The sequence below is a fragment of the Lactuca virosa genome, chromosome 1 (assembly GCF_052849685.1).
Source record: "Lactuca virosa cultivar CGN04683 chromosome 1, Lactuca_virosa_CGN04683_v6, whole genome shotgun sequence".
In the NCBI taxonomy this organism is placed as follows: Eukaryota; Viridiplantae; Streptophyta; class Magnoliopsida; order Asterales; family Asteraceae; genus Lactuca; species Lactuca virosa.
The window spans coordinates 224001512-224015824 of NC_136426.1; positions in this window are offsets into that span (position 1 = coordinate 224001512).

Here is a 14313-nt window from a genome sequence, read left to right on the forward strand (position 1 = left end):
AAAATGGAAAAAATACAAAATCTATAAAATAAAACGTTCCAATATCGGGATAAATCGCAAGTTCAACTATTTGACTAATCATCATAATTTTGTGGTGCAATGAGTTTAGTGGATACTAATTTGGCTATAGCACTCTAAGAAGCTTGAGATCACCTCGACTTTTCTTAGCCCATAACACATTTTCTTAGTTAAAGTCATAATTTCCATGAAGCATGTAATTAATGAAAATTAACTAGCATTAAGATTTAAAGTCACCAAATCCAAGAGGAGTCAAAATGTTTTCATTGCCATGTTGGAGAAAATACTTTCATGATTGTGTGAAAGGAATGCAATTACAAGAACCATTTGTCGCTTGTTAACTTGAGGATCTATTACGTAATCAAGAAATTAACCAACTAATTAAACATTCACATATCTAAACTCATGATTAATATCATATGAACATAAATAAATGTTTTACTAGAAAATATTTTCATAGCATGCCATCAAAACCACACAAAACTATTCTTAATCAATTAATTGTTCCATAGATTCACCCAATATTGAAAATAAAAATTAACTAGACAAAATAATAATAACAATAAATAAATGATAAAGCTTTTTGAAATCGCCACTTCTTGTTGTTCCAAAAAACTCCATTCATAATCCAAGTATTAATACAAAAATTAACCTAACCTAATCTAATGAAAACAACTAATTACAATATAATAAAATCAATGATAAATAAATCAATGATAATATTATTTGAAATGTTCCAAAAATAAACAATAAAAGAAAGAAAGAAAGGAGGAGGAGACACCAAGCTACGCGTCGTCACTCCCCTTTTCTTCTCTGCCGACGTAATGAAAATGTAATGTCGTACTCCTTTTTGATTGCTTGTTTTTTCCAACTCCACAAAGACAAATGGGCTGGTAAATGTGCTCTATTGGGCTGCCGAAGTATTAAGAAATGGGCTGCTATATGGGCTGCCAAAATTTGATGCTGGCACCTTTCTATCCTATGTTCACAAGGCCGAAAACCATATCAAAACTAGTTTAATTCTATTTCTTTTTGGTGAGGTCGAAGATTGATGAGTTTTGAAGACTTCTGTAAATTTTCAGCTCAATCGGACATCATTTGCCACTCCGTCTGATCGCTTGAAGAAAGCCGCACAAAGCTGTCAAAATCCGAAAAATTAATTTATATTGCTTTGTTTTTCTTTTCGCTCCCGGATTTTGCTACAAGATTTCAATTGTGGCTGCAAGGCATTCAATGTGGCTTTAACAATGCTCCATAATACCATCTTGTTCGTACAAATCTGCACAAATATTCAAAACAATAAATCTAACGATTTAATGCAAAAAGAATATTAAAAATGCTAAAAGTAAAAGAAAATGATTGCTAAAATATATATACAAATAATCAAGCTATCAAAATCCTCCAAGCTTAACCTTTTCTTGTCCTCAAGGAAAACAATACGGAAAAGTCAAACCGAAGAAAAACAACAAAAATAAAAATACGACAAATGCAAATTTATCAAGACTAAGAAATTTTTTTTTCCCAAATACTTCATAAAAAAAACTAAACCATGATTATGTAAGTTGCAATTAAGATACCGGCTTAATAATCATGAAAAAAAATCCAACTTATACCCAATTGTCGAAACAAAAATAGAAATTAGAAATCTCAACAAAATGGGGACAAACAACATAACCAGTAAGCCTAACATGTCAATTTCAACAAACATAAACTAGCTAAATAAACTTAAAGTACCATCAAAACACAAATTATCATACTAATGCATCATGAGAATGCTAAAAAATGTTTTTTTTTTTGACATATAAAAACATGAAATTAACTAAATACAATGCATAAAAAATATCTTAAATGAAAAAAAAATAAAATGATGAAAAATAAAATAAATAAAGCATCCTCCCCCAAGCTTGAACATTTCCTTGTCCTCAAGGAAAACAAGAACGGGAGAAAACGGGAATGACAAAACAAATAAAATAAAAAGAATGAACATCTTCGGTAGCAAATCAAAACAACACCCTTTAAAAATAAAAACATTAATTTTAGATTTAAGAATCACATTAAGGGGTGAACATTTGTTACACTTCTAGCAAATGGACACATACGAAAGAGATACAAAACTATTTTTGCATACTTCACTAATATAACGCACATGACATAATATGTGGTCTGATCTAGCCTTCACATCACAAGAGGTTGTCCCCCTTTTGCATACCAGTCACTGGTCACAATTCTCTTCCAAATCGAGGAACAAGACCAATAAAAATAACTCGAATCTAAAGGACAAAAGAGAAACGAGCTATATACAAAGGTTGTCAAAACTAGAATCATCTAAAGATATGTAATGCCCCTGTTTCTAGGCTAGGCATTAATATTGACGTGATAGTCTAGGTTAACCTTTGTAACTCATTTTGAAGAAATGAAAAGGAATTATGTGAATATTATATGAATTATGTGTTTTATGCTTAATTATTAGGATTTTATTATTAAAAATAAAAATGAGCGTCGAAAATAAATATTAGATAAAGCCGATATCTATTAAGAAAGTTGTACTGGTCGTGACAAGGATTACGGATATATAAAGAATACCGAAATCCGAGTTATAACGAAGAAGTTATGACCTGTCGAAGTTTCGCGACAAAACCGGCACGGTGCCAAATGACGTAAAAAGTGAGTTTTTGATAAACTTCTTTTTAGCCTTAGTGATCTAAACGAAAGTCGTAGTGTTCGTCAAACCGAGAGTATGTATAAAAAGAACGCCCAAATCTGACTTTGTATGAGGAAGTTATGATTTTTCTAAGTTTCAGCTTAGCAGTAGATAGCTAAAAACTCGAATTTTAGATCGAGTGATTTTTAGCCTACACAACCTAAACGATAATCGAAGGTCTCTTCAATAGTAGTACAACGGTAAAAAGACAGACGAAAACGGACGTCGGATGAAGAAGTTATGAATTTTTAACAGATTTCCTGTCCCGGTCTGTTAAAAATAATAATATAAAATTAAATTCAAAACTAGCCGACGAAGTCTAAACGAAGGTTGTAGAGCGTAATTTTACCTGCGCGTGCATATAAAGAACGTCAAAAACGGAGCTCGTATGCGAAAGTTATGGATTTTAGAAGTTTTTGCACAAAAATCGAGAAATTTCGCATGGTGGACTTCGGCCACGTCACATTTGCTGCATGCGTGCCACGTGTCCGAAATTTGCTGAGTCATCCGAAGCTGTGGCGCATCCGAGGAGTGACACGTGTGCAGCCTCGTCCGAGCCTCGCACAACCTGCCGCGTGTCCGACCTTCGCACCACCTGTCTCCCTTCCCTCTTGCTTCGGATCCGAACCGCGGACCTAGACTTCGGTCCAATCAGAAGTCTACAGCAGGACCCTCGCAGGTGCGACTCATGTGACTCCTCTTCAGATCTGCTGCCACCTGGAAGCCTCTCAGCCGTCCGATCAGAAGCCTCGCCCCTATAAATAGAAGGGTGCGAGACCTCCCGGGGATACTTTGGAAATTTGTCAATTTTAACCCCTCTTTCAATATTCCTTTCATTCCAACTTCCCCCAAAGCCCCGGTATCATACCAAACACCCGAAACACGTCCCGAAGTGTCCGAGAAGCCCGAGAAATTTATCTTTTCGGTTTTGAAGCCCGACCCTCGCAGAGCCCAGTTTCTCAATAAAATTCCCGGTTTTATTAGAAACGATCGTTTTAGGAAACGAAGTGCTGCCCGATTATCATTAAATCAAGTGAGTGTGTAGTCACTTTCACCTTACGCATAGATATGAAGTATTTACCTTAAAATACGTGCTATGTGTAAATATATTAATTGTTTATTTGAGGTGACTGTTGAATAGATGTTTTATACAAGTTTTAAACTGTATATGTATTTTATCTACAAATATGTTGGGTAAAACATGGGTAGACAAAATAGTCGATGTGTGTTAAAATGGTGAGAGGCCTCGATGTTGTTGTTGTTGTAGTCGTCTAGCGGAGTATAGATGACGACCACATACCTTTCTAGACAGTCCAGTGGAACACTAGCAGGTTCGCAACTTGTAGGTGTTGGTGAAATAAATGTTCATTGGCGTACTCCATCCCCCTCATGGTTGGCTTTAGGACATGTATGGCTGAGGAGTCCCCTTAGCAGTAGTGTCCATCCCGATGATATTCCTTAGGCTAGGTCCCTTGTGATAGGTGTTTAGGGACGTAAAGTGAGGATAACGGGAATGGGTAATCAGGGTTATTGTTGATTGGTGAACTTAATAAGTTATTATTATTGTGGTTGAAAACCCTATATGCTCACCAGGCTCCCAAGCCTGACCCACTCAGCTTTTTATTATTACAGGTAGTGGAACCCCAGCATAGTCGGAGGATGAGGAGAGATTTTTGGATTATAGGTCAGTAGTTGTAAATAACTGTTTTAAGGCTTATAATGTCTTGTTTATGCTTTTGATCTGTATCGGAACATGACATCCCGAGGTTTTGATATGAAATGAAATTATATATTTCTTAAAGAAAGGTTTTGATAAACTTTTATCATGTTTTGTTTTGGGGACCAATTCCGCAACATCTTTTAAAAGGATTTCTCTGATTTTATTTTAAAAAGCATAAATTAAATCGGTCTTTTTTGGCCGAGAAATTAGGGGATGTCACAAGATACTAGTGCTTCTATCAAAATGTGATCCATGTAAAGTGAATGCTCGAGCAAAAGATGATCATGTAGTGCTATTATTGAAGGGTTATAAGCATTCTAACACTTCTATGGTGTACATGCAACCCTAGATGCTTTGGATCTATGTTTTCTCTATTATACATGCAAATTTTGTTTTTCCAAAGCATCATCCTAACTAGCTTACAATGGAGTATAAACAACATGAAATACAAGTTAGATGACATACCTTTTAGTGTAGTTTTTTTAGCCTTGGATCTTTAAGAACTTAGTGCCCGAAGTGTTGCACCTCAAATGGAATTACAACACACCTTTGGACAAAGGATACTTTTGAGAGAGTATGTTCTTGCACCAAAATCGGCTAGCCCTATAGTATTCCATTTATGTGCCATTTTGGTAGCCATGAGGCTTCTTATATAGTGTGGCAAGATTAGGGTTACACCATGTAAGCCTTAATGACCATGACCTTCCATATTCCTTAGGATCCATGGGTTTTAAACTCCATGGAGCATCCATGGGTTGTCACAAGGGTTTAGCCCAACCTAAGGAATCATGGATTATTGGCCCACACCATAAGAATGAATGATTTACCAATCAAACCCTTATATTTAATTAGTTTCTTTTGATCACCAAATTAATTCCAAATTAATTCTTGATCAATACTAATTAAATTATATGATTTCATATTAATATATTAGAACTTATAATATATTAATAAATCATAAATAACCTCTTCTCAAAAGTCCATCCTATCAAATTATCCTGGTGATATGCAACCCAAATGGACCATGCTACTCTCGGGTCAAGTACATACCAATTATAGGTATGGACTTAGACAACAATCCAACAGTCTTCCACTTGGATAAGTCTAATAACTATTATTGCAAGTACGACTCTACAACCCGACTAGCAATCGTAGCTCTTAAAAGCCGTTGTCGAACTCTGACCTAGTCAATTACGCGTCCATTAGATAAGGGATCATATATTCCTCCATTCTAGATATCATATGGATTGAGACATGGATTATAATCATTCTCTCTGTCCATCTGTTGTTTCCCGATTTCCAATTTATGACGACCGACTAATTGAACAAATCAAATCAGTCCAGGCCTCGTGTCATCACTAAATCATCGAGGGGCCCACAAATATCGCTTTTATCCACATGGGGTAAAAGGAACAGATAAACTTCGACCCAAATGCTCACTTGTACTTACTCATCAAATTACACACAACAATATGTTTTATAACATCCAAGTTACTGGTGCGTTTACATATGTAAATGTACAACCGAATCGCAACTACAACTCACATGCCTCCGTTTCATGAATATAAGATATTATCGTCTCATGATCACTCGTGATAAAATCCATGAAGTGATTCAGATGAGCGTGGGTTGAATCCAATACTCGAATCTTAATCCAGGAGCACTCATGAACACTGTAGCAAACTTGTGCTATGACTAACACACCTCTACAGACCCATTCATGACAGTCTTGCCTCAATACCTACTTCCAAAGTATGATCGACTGTGGATGGTTTGAATAACCTAGTTATCTGGGATGTCAAAACATGCAAAGTGAAACACAAGAATAATATTAATCCTATATGGCCCCAAAACGTTTGAGCCATATTGATTACTCATCATTCATTGTATAATGTTTCGAATAATCAACTTAATACTTGAATTAAAACAATAGTTATGTCATGCTCCAAGCATGCACACTATGTTTGTCTAAGCAATAGTTATGCCATGCACCAAGCATGCACACTATGTTTGTCCATGGTCCTTACTGTGTGAAATAGATCAATTGAAAAACATTTCAATGATGCTCATTTCAAAATTCCAAATGTTATTTCAAGTGTAAGAATTCCAAATTCTTGTCACTGCTAGAAAGTGTTAGATTCTAAACTATCATGCACAGATTCTTTTGTAATGTCTAGGTGCCAAAAGTCACAGAGACTTGACCAATGATATTACAATATATTCCTTTGGAGATTGTTAGAAGACTATTCTATTGAAATGACGTCTCAAATTCAAAGTACATTCCTTTGAACATCCTTCTTGCATAAAAGTTTCTAACTTTCTCATCTATTATTCAACTTCCAATATGGAAACATTCCATATTTGCCATACGACAATTCATTATTAACAGACTCCTGTCTATTCATAATAATGTCAATATGGTCCTTCCATTACTATACTTCCAACTGTCCTTAAACGACCAATCCTTGGCGAACCTTAGATTGTCCTTAATAGTTGTTTAACCACTTTAGTCATATCCGGTTCTATTCCTTTTTCCCTCCAAATGCCGTAGGCATTCGGAAAATTAGAACACGAGAATATTATAACATATGAATCAATCCTATACCCAAAGCATATGGGACACGATTCATAATGTCTAACATAAAGACATGATATTTGAACAGTCTTTTGATATAACATTTCTATTTGCCAAGTTCTCATAATTTTGACTATGAAGAGGGATGCCATAATCATAGTTAAATTTTGAGAACGCAATTAACATTTCCATATATAGAATTTCCTTATGTTGAACCATTCCAACATAGCATTCATATATATTTGACTAAATTTGATTAAAATCTCAATCTAAGCTTTTATAATTGAAATGAAGTATAAAATCCTCTCCCTTAATTATAGCAAAACAACTTTTCAAACCCTGCAACTTTGCGAATTGAATCCTTTGTTTTCTATAATTAACATTGCTAACTTGCAACATTTACCGTAATAATTATGCTCCCACTAGCATAATAATTATTATTAGCATAATAGTTATGTTCCCACTACCTTTGACATGTATTCAGAAATCAGCTGGACTTCTAGAAATCAATACTCATTGACTTTCATTACCAAAGTTCAGATTTCTGATACGAGATGCTTCGATAAGACTTTATCTAGGCTTCTCAATATCATACACCTTTCCTTAGATAGCTCACATGTATGTCTTAACAATTTTAGAACTTACAGCCATAAGTCTGAAATGTTTAGACCTTTGCCATTTCTCACAATTCGAATTATGAAGAGGGATGTCGTAATCATAATCGAATTTGAGAATGCAAATATCATAATTTCTATCTCCTTAAAATCTACTTAGTGAAAGCGTTTCCTCACAATAATTTTCATGAATCGGAGAGAAACCTTATGATACTTAGATTTTATGGTGTATGTGTTCCTATCCATGTGAATTTGTCATGACCATAATCACAAGACATGGTTAGTGACAAATCCAAACTCATATGGACTGAAATTGTTCAATCTTAATTTCTTGCCACCTGCCAGCACAAGGGCCTACCATTGCTTCCAGGTTGTTATGCAACCAATTGAGAACTCTCAGAACTCACATGCATAGTCAAATTTAACTGGAATGGGCACAAAAACAAGAATACGATAGGTCATAAACCTCAAGTCGTGTGCTAGTGATAAACAATAGGTTTTATTCTTGATTAGTTCTTGAAGCTTTTCCAAGATCTTTAAGACTCCCTCTGCCCTCTTGACATATAAGGTTCTCTTGTCATGAATCATTCCTTGACAAAACAAATATTCAAGAGTTAGTGAAGATTCTTATCAAGACAAACACTTCACACAATTGGCCTTAGTTGGTCTTTGTTTTATCCAAAACGTTACACCTTACCAATTTCAAATGTACAAGAGTATAAAAAATTTTACTCTACATTTGATATTTGTTTTAAACCTTTCTTAAGATTATGTCACTCAAGGTTACAATCTTGGAGAATGACTCTAAGACTTGTTTTGGGAACGAAGTATGACTCATCTTCTTGATTTAAACTATTTCAACCATTTACGATTCCTCTTCTTAGCCATACAAATGCACTAAGATGTCTTTAGAGGATCAATTGTGATATGGTTTTTCCATAAACATTAAGATGATCATAAAACACGATACTAAAGTTCTCTCCCATCTTTTCAGATTGGAGAAACTTTTATCTTTCTGCCTAATTTGATTCTTCTCATTCGTTCTGCCATAAAGTGAACCTTTTCCAATGTTTCAGAATTATACTTAAACTTGTAAGCATAACCATGTTCAATAAACTTTAGCAAATCATGACGAATAGTCTTATTGGTCTTTGTGGTGGATCTTGACCAGCGCACACCCAGTATACCCGATCCCTTAGTCCTTACATGTGAACAAGGAATTAGTCTTAATTTTCCAAAGATGAAAATTCTCATTCATCATACAATACAACTTGCATGATTCCAAGTTTCTGTCCAATTGAAACTTGGGTCATGAGAATCTTTCCTTATTTGGCAAATACTCGACACTACCACAAAACGAAATAATCAAATTCATATTGCTAACATAGAAACATACAAACATCAATTTTCACAAATGTCATTGCAAGGAGATATAAGAAAATTAAAAACAAAATTTTTATTTATTTATAAAATGTGGAAAAAACTTTTCCTTACAATGCAATTACATATTGAAAAATATGTTATTACATATTTCCTAGCAATCTGTCATAACTCCTATGCAGCAGCTCAAAAATCCGATCTTCGAACCATGCGATTAAAATCCATCTTCACGATCAGATTCAGCATACTCTTCCTTTAAGCTTCCTTCCCTTTGCATGATCCTACAAAACATCAAAATGAAACCTTGTCACATCATGTATTAGGAACTTAATAGAGTTAGACAATAGACTTACCTAAAGCCGAGTCAAACTTTTCGATTCTACCTTTTCTCAGATCTTTCAGGTAGTCAGGGCAGCTTCACAACCAATTCCCTTTCTATTGGCAATAGAAACATACAAACTCTTTGGGAATGGTACATGGGACAATCTCTGACTTAGCCTTTCTCCTTCCCTTGGAAAGAGAAATCGTTTCTAGACTTCCAATGTTTCCATTGTCAATGTCCATGGAAGTTTGGGGAGTAGATCTTCCAATCAAATTTGCTTTTCTAGTGCGCCAAATCATTGCTGATTCAGCAGCAACAAGCAAATAGGTAAGATCAATAAGGGTCATGTCATGGTCTGTCACATAGTAGTCCTTAATGAACTCACTATATAACTCGGGAAGTGATTGAAGAACCCAGTCAATAACCAACTTCCTCGAGACAACAACACCCAATACTCTCAGCCTGTCAATTTGTGACTTCATCTCCAAGACGTGAGTACACACATGCCTTCCATCTTGATGTTTCATTACAAGTAGGGCTTGAGTGACCTTGAATTTTTCAAGTCTTTGAACTTGTGGGTTAGGGAGAATTATTGGAGGAGGTGGAGGAAGTGAAGTATGACTTCCACGATCCAACCGCGGGACATCATCTTCAAGAGCAAAGCTTGTTCCAAAAGATTTGGGAAGACCATAGTTGTCTGAACTAGACATCTACAATGGGAGAAATTCAAGTTAGTTTATTTAAGTCGTTAATATAACACCCAAATGAAATATTAAGGCTAGGACCCAACACAATATTTTACAATTTGGAAGAGGGATGCCGTAATCCAATTGCAATATTTGAAGGTAGGTAAATGACGATTTACCAATTTCCATCACGAAAAACGAAAAAAAAATTTAGGTTTTAAGTGAATTGAAATTCCTAGATCCTTTGAGATTCATTGAAAATTTCAATGGCATGTTTAAATCTCGATTGTGTCCTTCGAGTTTGTGACTGGGATGTCGAGGATCACAAACAAGGTGTGAATAACCATGCAAATTAGCTTGGTACACCCAATGTTACAACCACCTAATCAATGTGCAGGTTAACCACACATGCTCCATTGATCTATGATTAACATCAAGCTACCCTTTTCCACGCACTGTCAGTCCAGATTAGTGTGCCGGTTAACCACACATGCTCCACTAATGACTTAACAAGGTGCAAAGTGCAATTTCATGGGTTAGCACCATATTCACATTTTCCTAAGTAACTAAGATTTGAGAATTTATAACTGTTTAGTTACTTCATATTTATCATTATACTTTTAATGAAGGGAGAATTAGAGTCCTATCGTACCCGTTCGGCTAACGACCCTCCACCATTCAAGGAAGCGGTGGGTGAGAGTGGGCACCCATTAAACTGCCATTTTATAGGCGATAACCTTATACCCCCTTATAGACAGGCTTCATGAATGAGGCCTACTAACGGTAAGACTGACTTTTACTCTTATACATATATATATATATATATATATATATATATATATATATATATATAAATATTAAAACTATAATATTATAATAGTATAAGGGTTGAATTTTAAAGTTTTAAAATTCTGGGGTTTGGAATTAAAGTATTCAAAAAGTGAAACTTTACAAATTCCAAAACGTGAGGACAAGTTTTGAAACTTGTCAAAACTTTTCAAATCCATAACTTATGAGTTTAATATAGGTTTAATGAAAAGACTTTTGAAATTCCAACTCGTCGAGTGCATGAACTGACTCGGCGAGTTGGTTAAATTATAAGGTGAACTCGGCGAGTTCCCCAGTGGACTCGGCGAGTCCATTGTTCAGAGAGCACAAAAAACGATTTTTTAGCATCAAGTATAATTGAAAACAACCCTAGGCTCTGATACCACTGAAGGGTTATGAGCATTCTAACACTCCCATGGTGTAAATGCAACCCTAGATGCTTTGGATCTATGTTTTCTGTATTATACATGCAAACTTTGTTTTTCTAAAGCATCATCCTAACTAGCATACAATGGAGTGTAAACAACATGAAATACAAGTTAGATGACATACCTTTTAGTGTAGTTGGAAGCCTTGGACCTTTAAGAATTTAGTGCCCCAAGTTATATACAACCTAAAAAAATACATGAGATCAAAACACAAAAATAAAAGAAAGACATAAAAAAATACATATAGAAACTTCAGCATAGAAAAAAAATCGATCAAAATAACCATTCCCCGGCAACGGCGCCAAAAATTTGGTGGTTGTCGAGACCACCAAATAAAAAAAACCTTAATACTACGACATACAAAAATGAATTGTAATAGCGGTAATAGGGATCGAATCCATAGAGATTGGATCGAATCAAATCTATGCATTCAGTTTCTACGAAATAAAAAATATAAAATGATATGGGGGTTTTCAAAACGTTAAATGCGATAAAAACTATTTTACAAAAATAACGAAAATGGAAAAAATACAAAATCAATAAAATAAAACGTTCCAATGTCGGGATAAATCGCAAGTTCAACTATTTGACTAATCATCATAATTTTGTGGTGCAATGAGTTTAATGGATACTAATTTGGCTATAGCAATCTAAGAAGTTTGAGATCACCTAGTCTTTTCTTAGTTAATACAATGGTTAGATAAGCTCATAACACATTTTCTTAGTTAAAGTCATAATTTCCATGAAACATGTAATTAATGAAAATTAACTAGCATTAAGATTTAAAAGTCACCAAATTCAAGAGGAGTCAAAATGTTTTCACTACCATGTTGGAGAAAATACTATCATGATCGTGTGAAAAGAAAACAATTACAAGAACCATTTGTCGCTTGTTAATTTGAGGATCTATTACGTAATCAAGAAATTAACCAACTAATTAAACATTCACATATCTAAACTCAGAGAAATTAAATTGCCTCCTACTTTTTATGTCTACAAATACTCCTACCCACTAATATCATGACACGTGTCATCATTTTACCATTCAATTTAATTTGATTTTGATATATTCCTAATATACTTTTCATGAGATAGTTAAAAAAATATGGAATGATGACACTTGTAATAATATTAGTGGGTAGGAATATTTGTAGGCATAAAAGGTAGGAAACAATTGAATTTCTCCTAAACTCATGATTAAAGACATATGAGCATAAATAGATGTTTTACTAGAAAATATTTTCATAGCATGACATGAAAACCACACAAAACTATTGTTAATCAATTAATTGTTCCATAGATTCACCCAATATTGAAAATAAAAATAACTAGACAAAATAATAATAACAATAAAAAGGATAGAAATTATACCAATACCGATTACGAAATGAAGATGATAAAGCTCCTTGAAATCGTCACTTCTTGTTGCTCCAAAAAACTCCATTCATAATCCAAGTATTAATACAAAAATTAACCTAACCTAATCTAATGAAAACAACTAATTACAATATAATAAAATCAATGATAATATTATTGAAATGTTCCAAAAATAAACAATAAAAGAAAGAAAGAAAGGAAGGAGGAGACACCAAGCTAGGCGTCGTCACTCCCCTTTTTTCTTCTCGTCGGCGTAATGAAAATGTGATGCCCTACTCCTTTTTGATTGCTGTGTTTTTTCCAACTCCACAAAGATAAATTGGCTGATACTCAAATTAGATTGGGCTGCTGGAAATAGTTCAGAATGGGCTAGTAAATGTGCTCTATTGGGCTGCTGAAGTATTAAGAAATGTGCTGCTATATGGGCTGCCAAAATTTGATGCTGGCAGCTTTCTATCCTATGTTCACAAGGCCGAAAACTATATCAAAACTAGTCTGAATCTATTTCTTTTTGGTGAGGTTGATGAGTTTTGAAGACTCCTGTAAATTTTCAGTTCAATCGGACATCATTTGCCCCTCCGTCTGATCGCTTGAAGAAAGTCGCGCAAAACTGTTAAAATCCGAAAAATTAATTTATATCGCTTTGTTTTTCTTTTCGCTCCCGGATTTTGCTACAAGATTTCAATTATGGCTGCAAGGCATTCAATGTGGCTTTAACAATGCTCCAAAATACCATCTTTCTCGTACAAATCTACAAAAAAATAGCTTAAACGAGTAAAAATATTCAAAACAATAAATCTAACGATTCAATGCAAAAAGAATATTAAAAATGCTAAAAGTAAAAGAAAATGATTGCTAAAATATATACAAATAACCAAGCTATCAATATATGACAAGGATTCCATGCATATAAAGAACTTTGAAATCCAACTTCGTATGAAGAAGTTATGCTTCTTCAAAATTTCATAATTAAATCAATACGACTCGTATGTCGTAAATAGTAAATTGGAGATAGATTGCTTATTATCCTAATTAGTCTAAACAAAAGTCAAAGAAAATGAGAAAGCGAACTCCTGAATATAAAAAACACCCAAATCTGACTTCGTGAGAAGAAATGGTTTTTCTAAGTTCCAACGCAACAGTATGCAACACTGGTTTCGACTCTTAGATCGGTTGATTGTTAGCCGAAACAATCTAAATTAGAATCAAAGATTTCGCTAATAGAAGTCCGTCGATATAAAGACAATCGAGAGTGGACGTCAGACGAGAGAGTTATGAATTTTTAACGGACTTTAATAGTCTAATCCTGTTAAAAATATAACTTTAAAACTAAAGTCAAAATAACCGACGAAGTCTAGATGAAAGTTGTAGATCTCATCGATAGCTACGTGTAGATATAAAACCCGTCTAAAATGGAGATCGTATGAGGACAATATGAATTATCAAAGAAATCATAAATTTTCATGCTCAGCTGTGCTCAAAGACAACATGCGCGACACCGATCTGACAAGCCATAGGATTGCGACACATGTCAATTCAGGATTAGGCCATGTCATTAGATCTGACACTGTGCACGGCGCGCATGAGACATTGTGCGCAGCGCGCATCCTTCCCAGGCCTATAAATTGGTTCGTTTCCTGCCTTATTTCTTCACACCTCTCACT